The 16735-nt window shown below is 44.9% G+C and overlaps 1 protein-coding gene across 5 annotated transcripts in view; it reads right to left on the minus strand.

The window, feature by feature from the left end:
- GIGYF2 (GRB10 interacting GYF protein 2) overlaps positions 1–16735 on the minus strand; it is a 2415541-nt gene that overhangs the window by 1398593 nt on the left and 1000213 nt on the right. The gene's annotated exons all lie outside the window — the stretch shown is intronic.

Below are 16735 nucleotides of genomic sequence, written 5' to 3' on the forward strand. Positions count from 1 at the left end.
TCTGTGTAGTACAGGGTTGACCAAAGGTGAAATTGTACTACCACCTGTAGTCTTAATCTTGTGTAGTGGTCCCTAAGGGTACTGCACAGGATTCTGCCTAACAGTTGTATTGCTCTCCTTGGTCTCCATGAGAGCCGAGGTCCTGAGACCCTGAGACCCTGAGGGATGAATAGCATGCATGTCCTGAGAGGGGCCTTGATAGAGGGAGGCTGGTAAGCCCTGGGCTGAAGTGCTGGGCTGTGGTGTGCCAAGACGTGTTTTTTTTGGCAGGGGGTTGATGTTTAGCAGCACCCTTCTGAGAGGTGTCTCTAAGGGACACAGGTTCTTCAGGGTGTTTATCCATGAAGTTAACAAAGCATGACATCTTCATAATTCTATTGAATTGCTCAGGGGTCCACTCAGTGGAGGTTGGGAAACCTGAGGGGGTAGAAATGATCGGGAGGGTGCCTGGTCTGTGTTACACAGCCCCTGTGAGGGTATCTGCAGGGGAGGAGGAACCAGTATCCTGAGAGCCAGTGGTGTGAAGAGGCAAAAGGCGTCGAGGATTTTGCAATTTTCAGCAGCTTGTTTTTTTTTTTTTTAAAAGGGTAGAAGGGACATGTTTTTTAATGAGCTCTTGCATCTTCGGCGTAGGTTTAGGGGATGCCAATGCAGCCTTTTGCCGTCTGTTTCTTTCGGTGCATGAAAGGAGGACCTTTTTATGTACCGTGTCTGAACCGGTTTTAATGGCTAGTTTCGGAGGCCTGCCATGCGGCCAAAGCAAAAGCGATGGCCCAGAGATCAGGGAAGATTGAGACTTTCTCTGCAGACACTGCGTCAGCTTCAATGGGTTCGTTGACGGAATGCCAGGGGTTGTGTGCTTGGCGTGTTTGGAGGTGTGTGCACTAGGGCCGCTGGGTGTAGTTGCCATCACAGAGGCGTGGCCCTGCTTAGTGGAGTCGGGGGGCCTGCAAAAGGTGTTCAGATAAATCCTTGACATCTTTGGCATCACTAAGGACGATACTGCCCTCGCTGGATCACCCCCCCGTCACGACGATGGAGGCTTTGGCCTGCATGGCGTGGACGGCCCAGCGCTTACTTCAGTGGTCTTTGAGGGTTTTAGGACGGATACGTTTGCAGGACTTGCAATGCTTTTCTGGGTGGTCCCTAGGAAGGCCATATTTGCACACTTAGTGCGCATCTTTCCACAGGAACTTCCTATGGCAGGAACGGCAACATTTAAAAAGGTATTTTCCATAATAAATAGAAAAAGCAGTTTTTGCGACAAAAGGGAAAAAGGGGTGGCAGAATAGACATTCTCTAAAAGGGTGCAGCTATATGACACCTCCCCCGACTCTCGTCAATGGAAGGGCTGCGGCCCGAAGAGGCCCATGAAGGCAGTGTTTGTTCGTCGAGTCAGTCTGGTGTTGTCAATGATGGAGCCGTCCGCCAAGGTCCGTCGAGCAGTAGATGATGCAGCGACAACAGACAGAAAGAGAAGTCTACCAAAAAACTTTAGATAGTAAAAGGCATCAGCCTGAAAGGAACTCCGCAACTTGCAACCGAGTACGATGACGGAAAGAAACAATCTGAGGGGCCTCGACGCATGAAGGACCATAGGTACAGTACACGTCACACTAGGGATAGTATTACTAACACACCCTGTCAACATTCGTTTTCGTGTTTCGAAAACAAATCTTGTACTACTCTGTGACTATCACTAGATTTCAGACTATGCAGAGCTTGTGTGTATTGAGCTCCATGTAGCTGCTTTGCAAATGCTGTCTAGGGGGACATTTTCGATAAAAGCCAGCGTAGCTCCTGTGCTCCGTGTGGAGTGAGCTCTTTGTGAAAAAGGCAGTGTCTTGTTTGATAATGAACAGCATAATTGTATACATCTGACTATCCATCTGGAGATGACATTTTTGGAAATGAAGTCTCCTTCTCTGCCTGATGCTAGGGAGACAAACAGTTGATCTCTTTTCCTAAACTGCCTGGTCTTGTTTACGTAGTGAAGGACCGCTCTCCTCACAGTGTGTGGAGTTTTACCTCAGCTGAGCTAGATGGATTCTGAAAGAAAGCCGGAAGCTACATAGATTGGTTCACGTGGAATTTGGAAATTGATTTAGGGGAAAACCTAGGATGAGTACGTAAAACCAGTTTATCTTTATGGATAATGCATTTTTATTTAGTTATTACATTTATTATACGCCTCAGACCCTGAGGTATCACAGCGTAGTTAAAGACAATGGCAAAAACATAATCTTAGAATATAGTAAGGCAATAACAGAGATAATAGAGTAATACTTTTCTAGTGGTTATGTACAAAGGCATGTGGGTTAGGTTCTGTATTCATATTATAATTGATTGCAAAACCAGGTTTTTAGCGACTTTTTAAATGATGGGTAGGAAGTTTCCATCTTGATATTAGTGGTAATGACATTCCAGTTCCTGGGGGCGAGTACTTTGAAACTACTACCGCCTGCTTTTTCTCTTTTGTATCATGGGATGTCAAAATATTTGCTGTTGTTCGATCTGAGGAATCTGGTGTGATGTTTATTATTAACTGCGTTAAGGAGATATTTTGGTGCTTTGTTAATGATACATTTGTGTGTGATGCTGAGGGTTTTGAATAATATTCTAGCTTGAATGGGGAGCCAGTGGTTGGATCTCCCAATATTCGAGATGTGGTCCGATTTGTTTATGCCTAGTGCCGCTTGAAGGGCTTTGCTCTGCATAAGTTGGATTTTGGCTATATTAGTATTTGATGTCTCTAGGTAGAGGATGTTACGTTACAATAGTCAAGCTTCCAGAGTATAAATGCTCTTGCAAGTGTTACAGTTTTTGCAGAGGAATTTACGGCTGAGTGAGATGAGTTTGGCTGTGTAGGAGGTGGAGGAGGCTAGGGAGTTGATTTGTTTGGTCATGGTTGATGTGGTGGCTAGGTATACGCCGAGTGTCTTTACTTGTTTAAGTACTGGGATCGTGGTGCCCTCAATGATGAAAGATGAGCCATCATGCTGTAGGGAGGCGATATTAGCTGCAGAGCCTAGTATGAGTAACTCTGTTTTGTCATCGTTGAGACACAGGCTATTGTTTGCCATCCACTTTTGGATTAGTGAGTAGATTTTATTTATGAGGAGTGTGTCCTGCTTGTGTTTCCCTGTTAAAGGGATCAGGATCTTCGTGTCATCTGCGAAGTTGGTGTAGATGACCCCCCATAGCGTCCACTGCTGCAAAAAGTAGCTTGGTGTAGGCATTATACAGGGTGGGGGATAGACAGGAGCCGTGTGGTACGCCTAACGGGACTGGTAAAGGATCGGCTGCTTCTTTGCCTTTGGCCACTACTGAGTTCCTATCTGCAAGGAAGGATTTGGTCCAGTTTGTGGCATTGTTTGACAGGTTGAAAGGTATCAGGTATTAATATTGCCACATATATGGTCGCCGTAAATAATATCGCCGGGAAAATGTTGTGGCGATATTATTTGGGTGATCATATATGTGGCGATATTAATACCCGATACCTTTCAACCTGTCAAACAATGCCACAAACTGGATCAAATCCTTCCTTGCAGATAGGAACTCAGGATTTGGGGGTTGCGGGGGTGTCCCCCGCATGTTCCATGCAATAATGTCGCCACAAAAAACGACAATTTTTCGGCGATATTTTTGTATGGCGATATTTTTGTGGCGACATTATTACATGGAACCGGTTGAAATTGTTGGTTAAGGTGGCACAAAGTTTGTCATGGCCGACCAAATCAAAGGCCAGTGTTAGGTCTAGTAGCACGAGTAGGCAAAGTTTACCTGCTTCTCCGGAAGCATCCATTTAGATCTTCAGATCGAGTAATGCTGTTTCTGTACTATGGTTTGGGCGGAATCCTGACTGTCGGTCCCCCAGTGGTTGGTTGTGTTCCAAGTGGTTTTGGATCTGAGAGTAAGCTATTTTATCGATAATTTTCAGGAGAAAAGGGACAGTGGTTATAGCTCAGTATTTAGTGGGGATTGTGGGGTCCAAGGTTGTCTTTTTTAGTAAGGGTGTTACCCACGCTTTTATGATGCTGGCTGGGACTATATTGGAGCTGAAGGAGGCGTTGACAAATTCAGTGATGATGGGTGAAAGGGCCGGTGCACATAATTTGACTAGGTGGGATGGGAATTTATCTTCTTTGCAAATGGAAGCTTTGAGTTTATTTATAGTATCTAGTATTTCTTTGTAAGAACTGGGGTGAATTGAAAAGAAGTACATAATGGGGTGTTAGTAGGGATGGTGTCAAAAGAAGGAGATGTTTTTCCAGCAAGGAGATATGTTTTGCTGTCTATTTTCTTTTGTAGGAGTTTTATTTTGGAGGCTAATGTGTCTTCAATTGTGGTGCACCAGGCTTTACCCGTGTTATGTGGTGCTGTGACTTGGCCGGGGTTTTCAAGTTCTCTGAGCATAGTGAATAGCTCTTTACTGTCAGAGTTGGCATTGGTTATACACTGGTTGAAGGCATCCACTTTATGATTAATTATCGCTAATTTGTATTTTTTATTAGCAGTTTCGAAGGCCTTTTCTGACTGTTTGTTTTCCTGTGTTCAAGCGATCTTTTGGTTCGTCTGAGGGAGACTAGTACTTTATCAAACCAGAAGCTAGACCATTTGTCGGGTTTTATTGTTTCGGTGGTAAAAGGGGCGAGAGCATCAATGGTTTGGGTAAGGCTTTTTTGGTAACATTCTGCTAAGTAATCGGGATTGTTAGTGTTCGGTGTGATGCTGGCTAGTGCTGATCTCAGGGGTGGAGATAGATTATCTTCCGAGAGCTTTTTGATGTTTCTGGTTTCAAAGGTGACGAGCGGCTTAGGGCTGGTGAGGTCGATGTTGCTATATTCCAGGGTGAAGCTGATGACGAAGTGGTCTGACCATGCTACTGGGAGGGTGGAATCAGTGGTGATTTGAGAGTTCAGGGTGAGGATCCAGTCCAGTGTTCTGCCTCTGGCATTAGTAGGTTCATTGATAATTTGGATGAAGTTCATATCTGACATGGCTAAGTGGAAGGCAGAGGCGTCAGTGTCTGAAGGGTCTCTGAACCCTAGGTTGATGTCTCCTTGAACAATACATTTGGTTTTAGGCTTAATGATGGGTGTAAGCAGTAATGGGATGTCTAGGTTGGGATGGGTGTTTTTGTTCGGTGATCTGTAAACAACTAAGAAGTTTGTGGTAATTTTTGGGTTAGACGTGTATTTGACTAGTAATAGTTTGTAGCCCTCTGCTTGTTCCACCGGGCAGGTTCTAAGTTGTAGTGAAGTTCTAGCTATTATGGCCACTCCACCTCCTTAGAGGTTGTTCCTGTCTGTTCCAAGGATACTGTAGCCTTGTGGGATGGCAATAGTTAATAGTGGGCCTGCGGCCGCGTGCAGCCATGTTTCTGTAATTACTAACATATCTAGTTGATGCTCTAGGATGAGGTCATGGCATGCGCTCCTGGTGATCGTGCATTGATAAGTGCGCCTTTGATTTTAGGAGCGGGGCAGGGGGTGGTGTGGTCTTGGGGTGGATGACTGAGGAGGTTTTTGTATATTTTTTGATTGGTTTGTTGCGTTTTTCAGAGGGGGGTTTTGTTTGGCAGTTATTTGGCGTGGTTGCTGTTACTGTGGTGGAGATTGTAGTTGTAATGAGGCTGTGCATTTGGTAGTTGGATCTGGTTCTGGCTTAAGTCTGTTGAGTATGTAGATACCCGAGGAGGGTAGTGTTTTCGTGTGGGGGTGGTGAGGTGCTGGGAGAGGCTGGGATCAACTATGGTGGACGCAGTGATCCTCTCAATTTTGTTGTGTATGGTAATGGCAGGGAATGGGGGAGGGATGGGAGAAATAGGGTTGGGCATGGAACTGGGTGATGGCGGTGACAGCCTCGTCTGGCAAGGCCTTCATTGACCTTGATGAAGTGACCTCTTGTGCAGGGAACGGAGTAGGGCGTTATACAGAAGGGGAACATTATAGTAGTCAGAAGAGTTAGCTTGCTGACTTAGGCGAGTGGGTAGGTAGTAGTGTTAAGCCCCTGACGAGCTGGTTGAGTGGCTAACACTAGCTTGTATTTGTACTTTGCCTATGACTCGCTTAACTGGAGAATAATGATAATGTGGATACTAGAAAGGTTTCCGATAGGGCTGGTTCAGAAGTTACGTTATAATAGATCAGCTTACTCAGTTGGGCTGACAGTCATCGTGGTAGGGTATAACTATTTATTGGTGATCTAGTTTGGGTCATAAGGTGCTAGGTAAGTTTTACCACTGGGCTAGATGCGAGCATAAGAGAAAATGTGCTAATCAATTATGGCGATGGGCTAGATGCAGTCATAAGAGGCAACATACTTATCAATTATGGCGGTAGGCTAGGCATAGGAGGCCAACACACTAACCAATTATGGCGATGTGCTGAAGTACAATTATTGACCCCACTTGTGTGGACTTTGAATAACTAGCCATCAGAGGTACATATCAAAATCTTATGTATGTGCACAGCTTACTGAGGCAACGGTGGGTGATACGGGTCGTGGGTGGGGATGCCGTTGTTTGGTCGTAGGCCGTGCATGGCAAGGAAACCTATTAATGCAGGTTATAGAAAGGAGGCTTACTTGTGGTGGGTCCGTTTACGCTGTGCTTTAGGATTGTCTTTGCTACGGTACGTCAATCGGGGTTACGCTTGGTTGTGAGACTGATGAGTGGTAGTGAGTTTGTATGGACGTGCTTGGTCCAATGAAATGTGGGTAGTGTCCTGCGCCGTGCTGCCGGTGCGGACAGGAGCAGACAGGAAGGGGCCTTCGTCTGTATAGGCCTTAGACGAGGTGGGCCAGCTTCCGCCTCCAGCTTGCCTCTCCGCCTATGGCTGTGCGTGTGTGCGTGTGTGTGTGTGTGTTCTCCTGCTGCACAATAAAGAAAGGGTCCTGCACTAACAATGCCTGCAATTCACCAACTCTTCTTATGGAAGTAATTTCCACCAAGAAGGCAGTCTTGTATGTCAGGTGTTTAAAACTTGACTTATGCATAGGCTCGAATGGGGGCCGCATGAGCTTTGCTAGTACTACATTGAGATCCCATCCTGGCGGTGGGTTTGAAATTGGAGGGTGGAGTCTTTTTACTCCCTCCACGAATGCCTTAATGACTGGAATTTTCCACCACAATACTTTACTTTGAGAGGTGATATAGGCTGATAAAACCACCCGGTGGACCTTTATAGAGTTGAATTCTAACCCAGAGTCTAACAAGTGGAGCATAAAATTTAGAATGTGTGAAGGAGTACATTCTATGGGGTTTACTGGTTTTGACTGGCACCAAATTACAAATCTCCAGTTGTCGAAATAACAGTGTCTAGGGTTTGGTTGTCATGCCTCCTTGAGGATATCCATACAGCGCTGTGGTAGATTAAGGTGTGCAAACTCTTCTTCAGGAGCCATGCTGCCAAGTTCATGGAGTGTGGTTGCGCGTGCACTGTTGCTCCCCCATATTGGGTTAACAGGTTGGTTTGGCACAGGAGTTTGATGAGATAGCACATCGCCAGTTTGTGCAGATGTGGATAACACCGGTGTCTCGGCCACATGGAAGCAACTAGGATGAGCGTTATTTGTTCTCTGTGCATCGTGTTCACTATCCAGCACATTAATCGAGTTAGGGGAAAAGCGTAAGCAAATTTCCCTGACCAGTTCATCTATAGAGCGTTCCCCTTGGAGCCTGGCTGGGGGAACCTGGATGCGAAGTCTGGGCATTGACTGTTTTTGCTTATAGCGAACAAGTCTATGGTTGGGTAACCCCATTCAAAGAAGAGGTGCTCTACGACCACTGCGTGTAGTCGCCATTCGGGTTCCTCTGGTAGGGGATCTCTGCTCAGTGAGTCTGTCAGAGAGTCGAGTTCCCATGGAACATGCTTTGACGATGGGAATATCTTCAGTTTGAGTGCCCATCTCCAAATTTGTTGTGCAAGCTTGGACAGATTTGGAGAACGTGTGCCCCCCTGTTTGTTGATGTAGAACATTGCTGTAGTGCTGTCAGGACTTGCACTCGAATGCCTGAAGGGCTTTGAATACTGCCAGTAGTTCCAGCAGATTGATGTGGTTCTGAGCAGCTGCCCAAGTCCACAGACACTGAGCTGTGTGGTGAAGGTAATGAGCCCCTCACCCAGCGAGTGAGGCGTCTGTCGTGACAATCGCCTGTACTTCTGGATCGTGGAAGGGTTTCCCCTTCAGCAAATGTTCTCTTGTGCACCAGCAAAGATTTTGTACTAGCGTTGGCGAAACGACCACTAGATCATCCCACTGACCACTTGCCTGAGACCATTGTTTCGCCAACCACTCCCGCATGGGTGGCAAGCGTAGGCACGCGTGTGGTACTAGGTAAATTCTAGGGAAGATGGCATCTTGCAAACAAAGCTTTGCGCACCATTCTCTGGCAGCCGGCCTGATAATTTGATATTTGCAGTAACATGTTTTGGACTCTTTCCTCTGACGGAAAGACCAACCCCCCCTTCTGTGTTTAAGACAGCTCCTAGCAACTGTCTGGTTGCGCTTGGCACTAGGCTTCATTTTTTTCTCACTGATGGAGAAGCCCAATTGAAAGAGAAGGTTGATAGTTCTTTGAATGATTTGCCTGCAAATTAGGGGAGACTCCCCTGTAATCAGCCAGTCGTCCAGGTAAGGGTACACTGGGATTGCCTCCCTGCGTAGGGGTGCTGCCACCGCCGCCAGTACCTTCGTGAATACCCTTTGAGCCGATGCTATTCCGAAGGGCAGCACTTTGAATTGGCAGTGCTGGTTCGCTATCTCGAAACTCAAGAATCTTCTGTGCTAGGAACATTGAAATATGAAAAATAGGCATCTTTCATAACCAGTTTTGCCATGTAATCCCCTTTTTTTAGCAGAGGTATTACCTCTTGTAGCGTAGTCATGCAGAACTTGTGTGGCTTGACATATTTGATTGCAGGGCGCAAATCTCATACTGGGTGCATTGTTAGAACTTTCTTTGGCACAAGGAAGTAAGTTGAATAAATACACTTGTTTACCTGGTTGACCGGGACGATTTCTATGGCGTCCTTTTGGAGCAGCGTGACGATTTCCTTTAAGGAGGATGCGTTGGTCTTCTTTGGAGTGGGATTTCTGGCATCGGGGCGATTCCTGGGTTGTCCGAGAAGCTCTATACAATGCGGTGGACAGCACCCTCTGCCTGAGGTGATTCCCTCCCATGCTTGGGTGAAGTTGGACATGCGCCCTCCTACTTGAGAGGCATGGGAGGGCAACTGAAGTGGGATGTCACTGCTTCTGAGGTGAGGTACCACCTCTGGAGGAGGTACCCCTTCCCAGACCGCGAGATCTGCGCGGTCCTCTGGTAATTTTGAGAGGCTTGGCTTTGACTGTTCCCCCAGGCCGTACCCAGACTGATTATAGGAACCCCTCTATGTATGTGATGAAAATTGCTGTTTCCCCTTTGGCCAGGAGGTTTATTGGTCAATTGGCCCAATGATTTCAAAGTATCATTCTTCCTTGGCTGTTTTTAAGGCATCCTCAACAGCCTTGCCAAAGAGTACATTGGGCTGGACGGGCATGTTAATGAGTATCCTGCGTCTCTGGTTTAAACCCGGATTGGCGTAACCAAGCGTGACGCTTAATAATGGTTCCTCAGCTATTATTCTGCCGGCAGTGTCCACGGCGTCAAGACCGCTCTTTAGCAGACAGCTTGACACTGCCCGCCCTTCTGCAGCCACCAGTGCTTATGAGTCTTGAAGGGTTCCAGGGCTGACTAGAGTAGCGCTGAGACTTTGTCCCATTTATGGCAGTTATGTTTTGGTATGCAGCAGAAGAGGTCCCCTTCCTGCCCATTGTGTAAAGCCTCTTGCTTTCTTTGTCTGGGGGAGCCTCAGAGGAGGCTAGGTGAGTGAGTACCTGCTCTTTTTCATGTTGTAAAAACAACTAGCAAGTCAGGATTTAGCTGGCCCCTAATGTACAGCGGGTCTGATGGTGCAGGTCTGAAAAGCTTCTCTATGCGTGGGTTCACTGCCCTTGTCTGATTGGGTGTCTCCAGCGAGGGTTGTACCTTCTGCTGGACAGACTTTAGTAGTAGAATAAACTGAGTAACAGTCTTTTTGTCTCCCAAGATTTCATCCACGAAATCTTGGTCCTGTGATCCTCTTGGGTAGATATTTGAAAATGTGCAGCCGCTTTCTTAAGTACCTCGTTAGGAAGAGGTTGATTATCTATGGGCGAATCTAAAATAGGGGGGTCTTGATCAACTGGTGAGTCTATGGTGTACATGTCTGTATCAGGGTCACCCTCATACTCCTCATTATCCCTATAAGGGTCTGCGGCTTCTTGGTCATAGAGGTCTTCATGAACAGTGTCCGGGTCATACAGTTCAATTATAGTTGGATCTTGCGCTGGTTCACTGGGGCGAGACCTTTTAGCAGGGGATTCAACAGGGTTCTGCGACCCAGAGGCCACTGTTGTGGGAGGGGTGAAGTGGAAATTTGTGAAGTAGTTAGGGTCTTTCTCAAAAAAGTTTGCCATAAAAGACATTCTTCTCATGACCCTATCTATATCTTCAGCTGATCATTGGGCAGAACTAGGAATGACCATAGATTGAGTGGGAGAGCTAGATCTTCTGGAGTTGGTGGGATTACATTAGGTGTTTTTTTTTTTTTAGGCAGAAGACAGGGAATCCGGTGTCTGAGGTTCCTTATTCTTATGAGGGGACCTATCCTTCTGTGTCTTATCCTTATGAGGAGTCTTAGAGGAGCTCTTCTTAGACTCCCTTGACTTTACAAGGCTTTCGATACATTTTTAACTAAATGAGCGAGTCCGGCCTGTATTGGCTTTTTTACTATCATCAACGAAGAACGTCGACTCTCGGCTACGGTTAGCTCCAAAGTATCGCCAGCCGACTCACGATCTTCGGGAATATTTTTATCCGCGACATCTGTTCTGTCTTTCGACAGTCGGGACCTGTCATGTGACCATCTCGATCTGGAATGCCCAAAGGACAACGGATCAACTGACCTCTCCCTAAACGTCGCACGTTGCCATTTGCTCGACACGTGTGTCTAGTCTCGGCGGTGGGTTGTGCGTTTAGTGAGGGGGTTAGTGAGAGCGTTTTCGCCGCCGGGTGTTGTCCCCATAACATGGCCTCCGGCCTGTCTGTTGGGATCAGGGGGCCTGCGCTTGGTAAACCTGAGAAACCCAGCCGTCTACGCCGTCTGATATCGCAGCTTTACCGCCGTCACTGAAAGCACCCTCCACTTCTATGGCCTCGAGTTGCCTGGCGCGATGGGCCTAGCGTTTAATTAAGCAGTCCTTCAATGTCTTGGGTTTGAAGAGTCTACATGCTCGAGAGGAACCTTCAACGTGGTCGCGAGGGAGACACAGGTAACACAAAGTCTTTGTCGAACCACGGGAACTTTTTGTTGCACTTAGGGCACAATTTAAAGGGGGTCCTTTCCATAACAAAATGACACGGCATGTATGCGAATGTAGTGTACGAAAAGGGGAATATACATTCTAGTATCACCTCCCGAATCACCTCCCTACTGTGTGGGTCAAAGCTCGGAGCGGTTGTTTCTTTTCTCCACCGCTGTCGGATGGTCTTGATAGCTGGTGGATATAAAGGGTTATAAAGGATCTCACCACGAATGTCGCTCCAACTCAGTACCCCAACACGAATTCTCACAACTGGTCTCCAACCAACGCCTGCAGAGACTCTCACTAGATCTAACGGAGATAGAAGCACTAATGGAATTGCAAGAGACTAAAAAAAAAGTTCTACGAAACCAAATGGATCCCGGTCCCACTATTCAAAACAACCCCCTTGTGAATCTGGAACTCCAAAGTTATCCTATAACCAGTACTCCAGCTTCTGCAGAATTTCATACTGGATTTTCATCCACTCCTAAGCAATCCAACCCATAAAGTGCAAATAACAGACGTACCCATGCAGATCATTTACCAGGGTCCAAGCCACAGGAATCAGTCGCCACAACAATGGTGGTGCTCATTGCAGTGTGTAACCAAGCATTAATACTCTACATGAAGTTCCAGGAAGCCCAATTTGAAGATGCCAAAGATCAAGCTACTATTCTTGCTTCCATATTCTCTAAACAAAAAACACATGAAGTTTTGATGCTTAACTTGGAAACTTGGCTCAAAGCAGAAGCGAGCTGTATGTGGCAACAACGTTTAGCAGACATTGCTCGCAAACACAGGGCAGAAAAAGTTCATCTTACAGATGCCCTCATCGACCTTATGCAAGCAAACATGTCCAAACAAACCCTCTCTGAGTGTCAACACCAGACTCACCTAAACCTCGACACTGCAGCTGAGGGAGTCCTGTTAACGCATAAGCGTTCTTCTGACTCCCCCAATTGTCCTGAAACCTTCCAGCGAAAAGGTGGTATTCATAGACCAGAGATAAAGTTTTGTTTTATGCGACCTCCAAAGCAGCTCAACCTGGAGATCCGCTCACTAAAGCTACTTCTTTCCATGACAAAGCTCCTCTAAGTTTGGTTCCCGGGAAACACCCATCTTCGGATGCCAAAGAGATGTTTAGTATATTTGAACCTAAACGACAACTTCCTAAACCCCCTAAACCCCCTAAACAAAAACACCAAAGGAAACACCAACAAAAATGATCCAGAGCCTTCCTCTGGAATTTAACGCTTCCTGCAGCCCTGCAACCTGCCACATCCACTAACCAACTACCCAAGATAGACCGACTTGAAGCCATTCGAACTGCTAAGCCGACCCCTCAGCACGTCTAAACAGATACAGAAGCTTTGGACCTGCTGCTAAATCTTTCGACTTATACAGGGCCACATAGGACCTCTAGCATTCACAATGATTCACAACTGAATATATCATCTCAACTGACAGACAGTTATGAACAACCCGGCTCTGTAATTCACTTGACAGCCTCTTCATCTGCTTCATCTACTCCATCTCCGGCGCTCCATGAAGTTTCGACTTGCAGAATAAACCTAGATGGCTCAGCAATATCAGATACATCCTTAAATGAAACTATATCACCCCAGCAAGAACCAGTTCTGCTGAAACTTCCACAATGTATAGACTCACTTAAACTTTCCACAAGGAACACACTGGAGTTGGAAAGAGTAGGCAGAAATGATCAAACCCTGATCCTCAACCTAACAAATTTACTTCGGCTTCTGCATGCTATAACCGGTCTAACTGCAATATCAACAAAGGACATTGATTTGGTCGAATTCACCAATACGGATAAACTGGACTCAATATGGATTGACTGTAGCTCTAATAAAATCCTACAAACAATTGCAACTCAAAAAGATGCCTTCCAACTACTGGGCATCCAACTTAGAACCTTTGAATCCAATCCATACAGCTAACAAGGGGGGTCCTAGGAGACTCTCTGTCAGACATGAGTCCTGGTTACAAGAGCCTTACCCAGAGTCTTTAGCTCACTATCTTTCACAGAGAAGAAATATCCCAAACATATCAGTCCTGGGGCAGTCCAGCACCGAAATGCTAGGCAATTCTCCTCTGAACAAGAGTACCAACAGTAACCCCAGACACGTGTTTCGGTCTGGTTGAACCTCATCAGTAGGGTGTAGCTGTGCCTCTCTAAGAATAGTGATATTTCTTCTCTGTGAAAGATAGGGAGCTAAAGACTCTGGGTAAGTCTCTCGTAACCAGGACAAATGTCTGGCAGAGAGACTCCCAGGACCCCCTTGTCAATTTCCAATCCATACAGCCAATACTACTCACATAACATTTCTAGAGAAATCTCTATGTACTCTAAAATTACGACAAGGACTAGCTCATCATTTTCGAGCAGTACCTCTAACCAGACTAATAATTCTTACTCCTTTGCTAGCGGTGAAGATTGCCAAGATCTCTCCCACCATCAGATAGACCGTTACCCAATCAAGAGTGATGAATGAATCCTCGAGATATCTAGATCCAACCTATCGGCATAAGCAACCAAGTGAACAGGCTCCCTCTCTGCTAACGGTCTGTTCATGGAACACGAGGGGCCACCGCCATCTCTTTGGTCATAATAGATCAGAATTTTTAACAGCCAATGTGATATGCGTCCAAGAAACCTGGCTCGACCAAAAGCCGGTGTGCGATGGCTTTAATCTATTCATGAATCCTGCGATTGCTAATCCAAAAGGACGCCCATCTGCAGGACTTCTGACCTTAATCAGAATGGATTCCATGTGGCAAGAAAAACACGAAATCGTCAACCCTTGGATTCAGATTATAATCCTGCTTCAGGAACCTGATTCCATCCTTTCAGTTCCTTCTAACAACCAATAACATGACCATCAATATCTCGGCATGCTAAATGCGTATTGGAATCCTCAAAGCATTACAGAAACTTTTTATAGACTCCTTTTTCTCCACATTTGATGAAGCTACCTTTACTTATCCTGGTATCTCCTTCATAATTTATGGGGATTTGAACATACATCTGTTTTCCAAAGCAGACCAAGAGCTCGGTGAATACAATTTAGAAGATCACGCACAAAGATGGTCCAAAGAGATGCTGCAACGTAATATGATGCGTCTGGATGCGATTGACGCATCAACAAATTTACCCACCATTACATGGTCACGAGATCAGAGCAATGGAATTATCTACTATATATACCAATCAAGTACCATCCGACCATCCATCCAATGTGCAGAAAACCTTTATGTCGAAGATAGTGATCACTGTACCTTAATAAGAGCCTGGTCGACCCCAAGTCGTAGTTCGACATATTTAGATCTTCCAGACCTTGAATTAATAATGCAAAAACCTGTTTGAAATTAACGAAAACGCAAATCAAATTCCTGAACTCTTCCGCTCCACGGACATGAAAGATAACAAGAAACTAAACTATGTCTGGCTGCTCCACAATCTTAAAAAAGCACATAACAAGAAAACGACGTTGCTACAAAACCACAAGCACGCCTACTACCCAATAATAGCTGCCAGGAAAAAAGAACTAAGGCATTTAATTAAACAACTAAAAAAAGGCCCTGCTATTACTCAGAATGTCCAAATCAAAAAAGTCAAACAAAAATTCAAAAATTGGTTAAAAAAATCAGAAGATATTAGAACACGATGCAGAGACCTCTGTCAGACCTTTGGATCCAGATGAACGTTGGTCACTCATCCTTTCTGGAAACAATCAAAGAATGATTACTGCTGTGGTTCGTTTCAGGACTGATATTATAGCCAAATTGTAGTCTAATACCGTTTTCTTAAAATGCTTTTTGTTCTTGAAACTCCTTTCAATGTCCTTATATGGATCTATTCTTCCCCTCTTTTTTCCTTTCCTAGCTTCTCTTTTCTTTCGATGCATCCACTTCTTGTGATAAATACAAATGTAAGGTTTAATTTCATAAACCAATGACATTTTAATAAAAAAATAAAGGATAGTAAGAAAAACTATAGTTAATTGTATAATAATAAATGGCGATTAGTCAAAAAGGGAACTATGCGAAACAGCGTCCGTCTATGAAAACAGAAAAAAACAATCTGAGGGACCTCGAAACGTGAAGGACCATGAGTACAGTGGATGTGTCACTAGGGATAGTATTACTGGCACGCCCTGTCGATGTCCCTTTGAGATTCGAAAACAACTGTAATAATCTGCAGCTTCCACTAGATGTCAGCCTATGCACATCATGTGATCTAAGAGTGGAATGGGGGTGAACGGGTGATTAGGGCATGTGGAGTTTTAGTGGCCTGTGAAAATAAACAGCTGTGTGAGGCGTGGCAATAAGGGGGGTTATTTCCAGTATTTGGAAGGGGAAAGGGGTGGGGTTGCTGGATGGTGAGACATCACTGGATCGGGGCTAGAGTAGGTGGGTTATTATAGAACATGTGAGAAGAAGCCGGCTAAAATGGAGCCAGCTACCCCATTGGAGTATATGTGCACAGCACTCCTGTTGTATAGGGAGAAGATTATGAAGTATCACAGTGGCTGACCGAGAAGAGAGGGGGCATGTATAAGCCATGGCCAAATTATCACAGTGCACTCCTATTATTAATTTAAATTTAACAAATGTATGGAATTAGTAATGGGGTTCCGGGGAGAAAACCAACCCCGACACTAGGTTGTATATAATATGAAACAAACAACAGATAACCACAATCTTGTGGATTTCTCCCGTCCCCTGCACACCCAAATGAGTATTGTAAATACAATCAATCGGTAAATAGTTTGAATATATTCAATTCCGAAGTTCAAAAATAACGCTCATCATATATCTATCTCTTAAAGAATTCTTTACTCAAAAAATTGTATAAGCATTTGCTTGTTCATGTTAGACCATATAAAATACCAAACTGTTGAACTTGGAACTTTACAATGTGATACTTTGTTGATCATTTCACAATTAGAATAGACCATATACAGTATGGTGTTAGATCATTCAATAATAACCCAAAAGGGCAATTTCTTATGGAATATCCACACGTTAACTTTTGTCTCTACGCGTTTCGGGATTTGATGCTCCCATTCTTCAGGAGGAGTCTATTGCTTTCAATAATTCTGTTGTTCCATCTATAATAAGTAATTAGAGTTTTTAGTTGCTTTACTTTACTAATTTTCACTACTGTCACTTTGGTCATGATCTCATAATTACCTGGGTGTAATTAAATAATTCAATACGGCTTGTTCTTCTGTCAATTCAGAAAGTTTCCTATTCAAATAAAAAATAAATAAGGTTTGCGCAACCAATTTTTTGAAATATCCAGTTAAAAATATACCCT

The sequence above is a fragment of the Ambystoma mexicanum genome, chromosome 10, assembly GCF_040938575.1.
Source record: "Ambystoma mexicanum isolate Mex_15411 chromosome 10, UKY_AmexF1_1, whole genome shotgun sequence".
In the NCBI taxonomy this organism is placed as follows: domain Eukaryota; kingdom Metazoa; phylum Chordata; class Amphibia; order Caudata; family Ambystomatidae; genus Ambystoma; species Ambystoma mexicanum.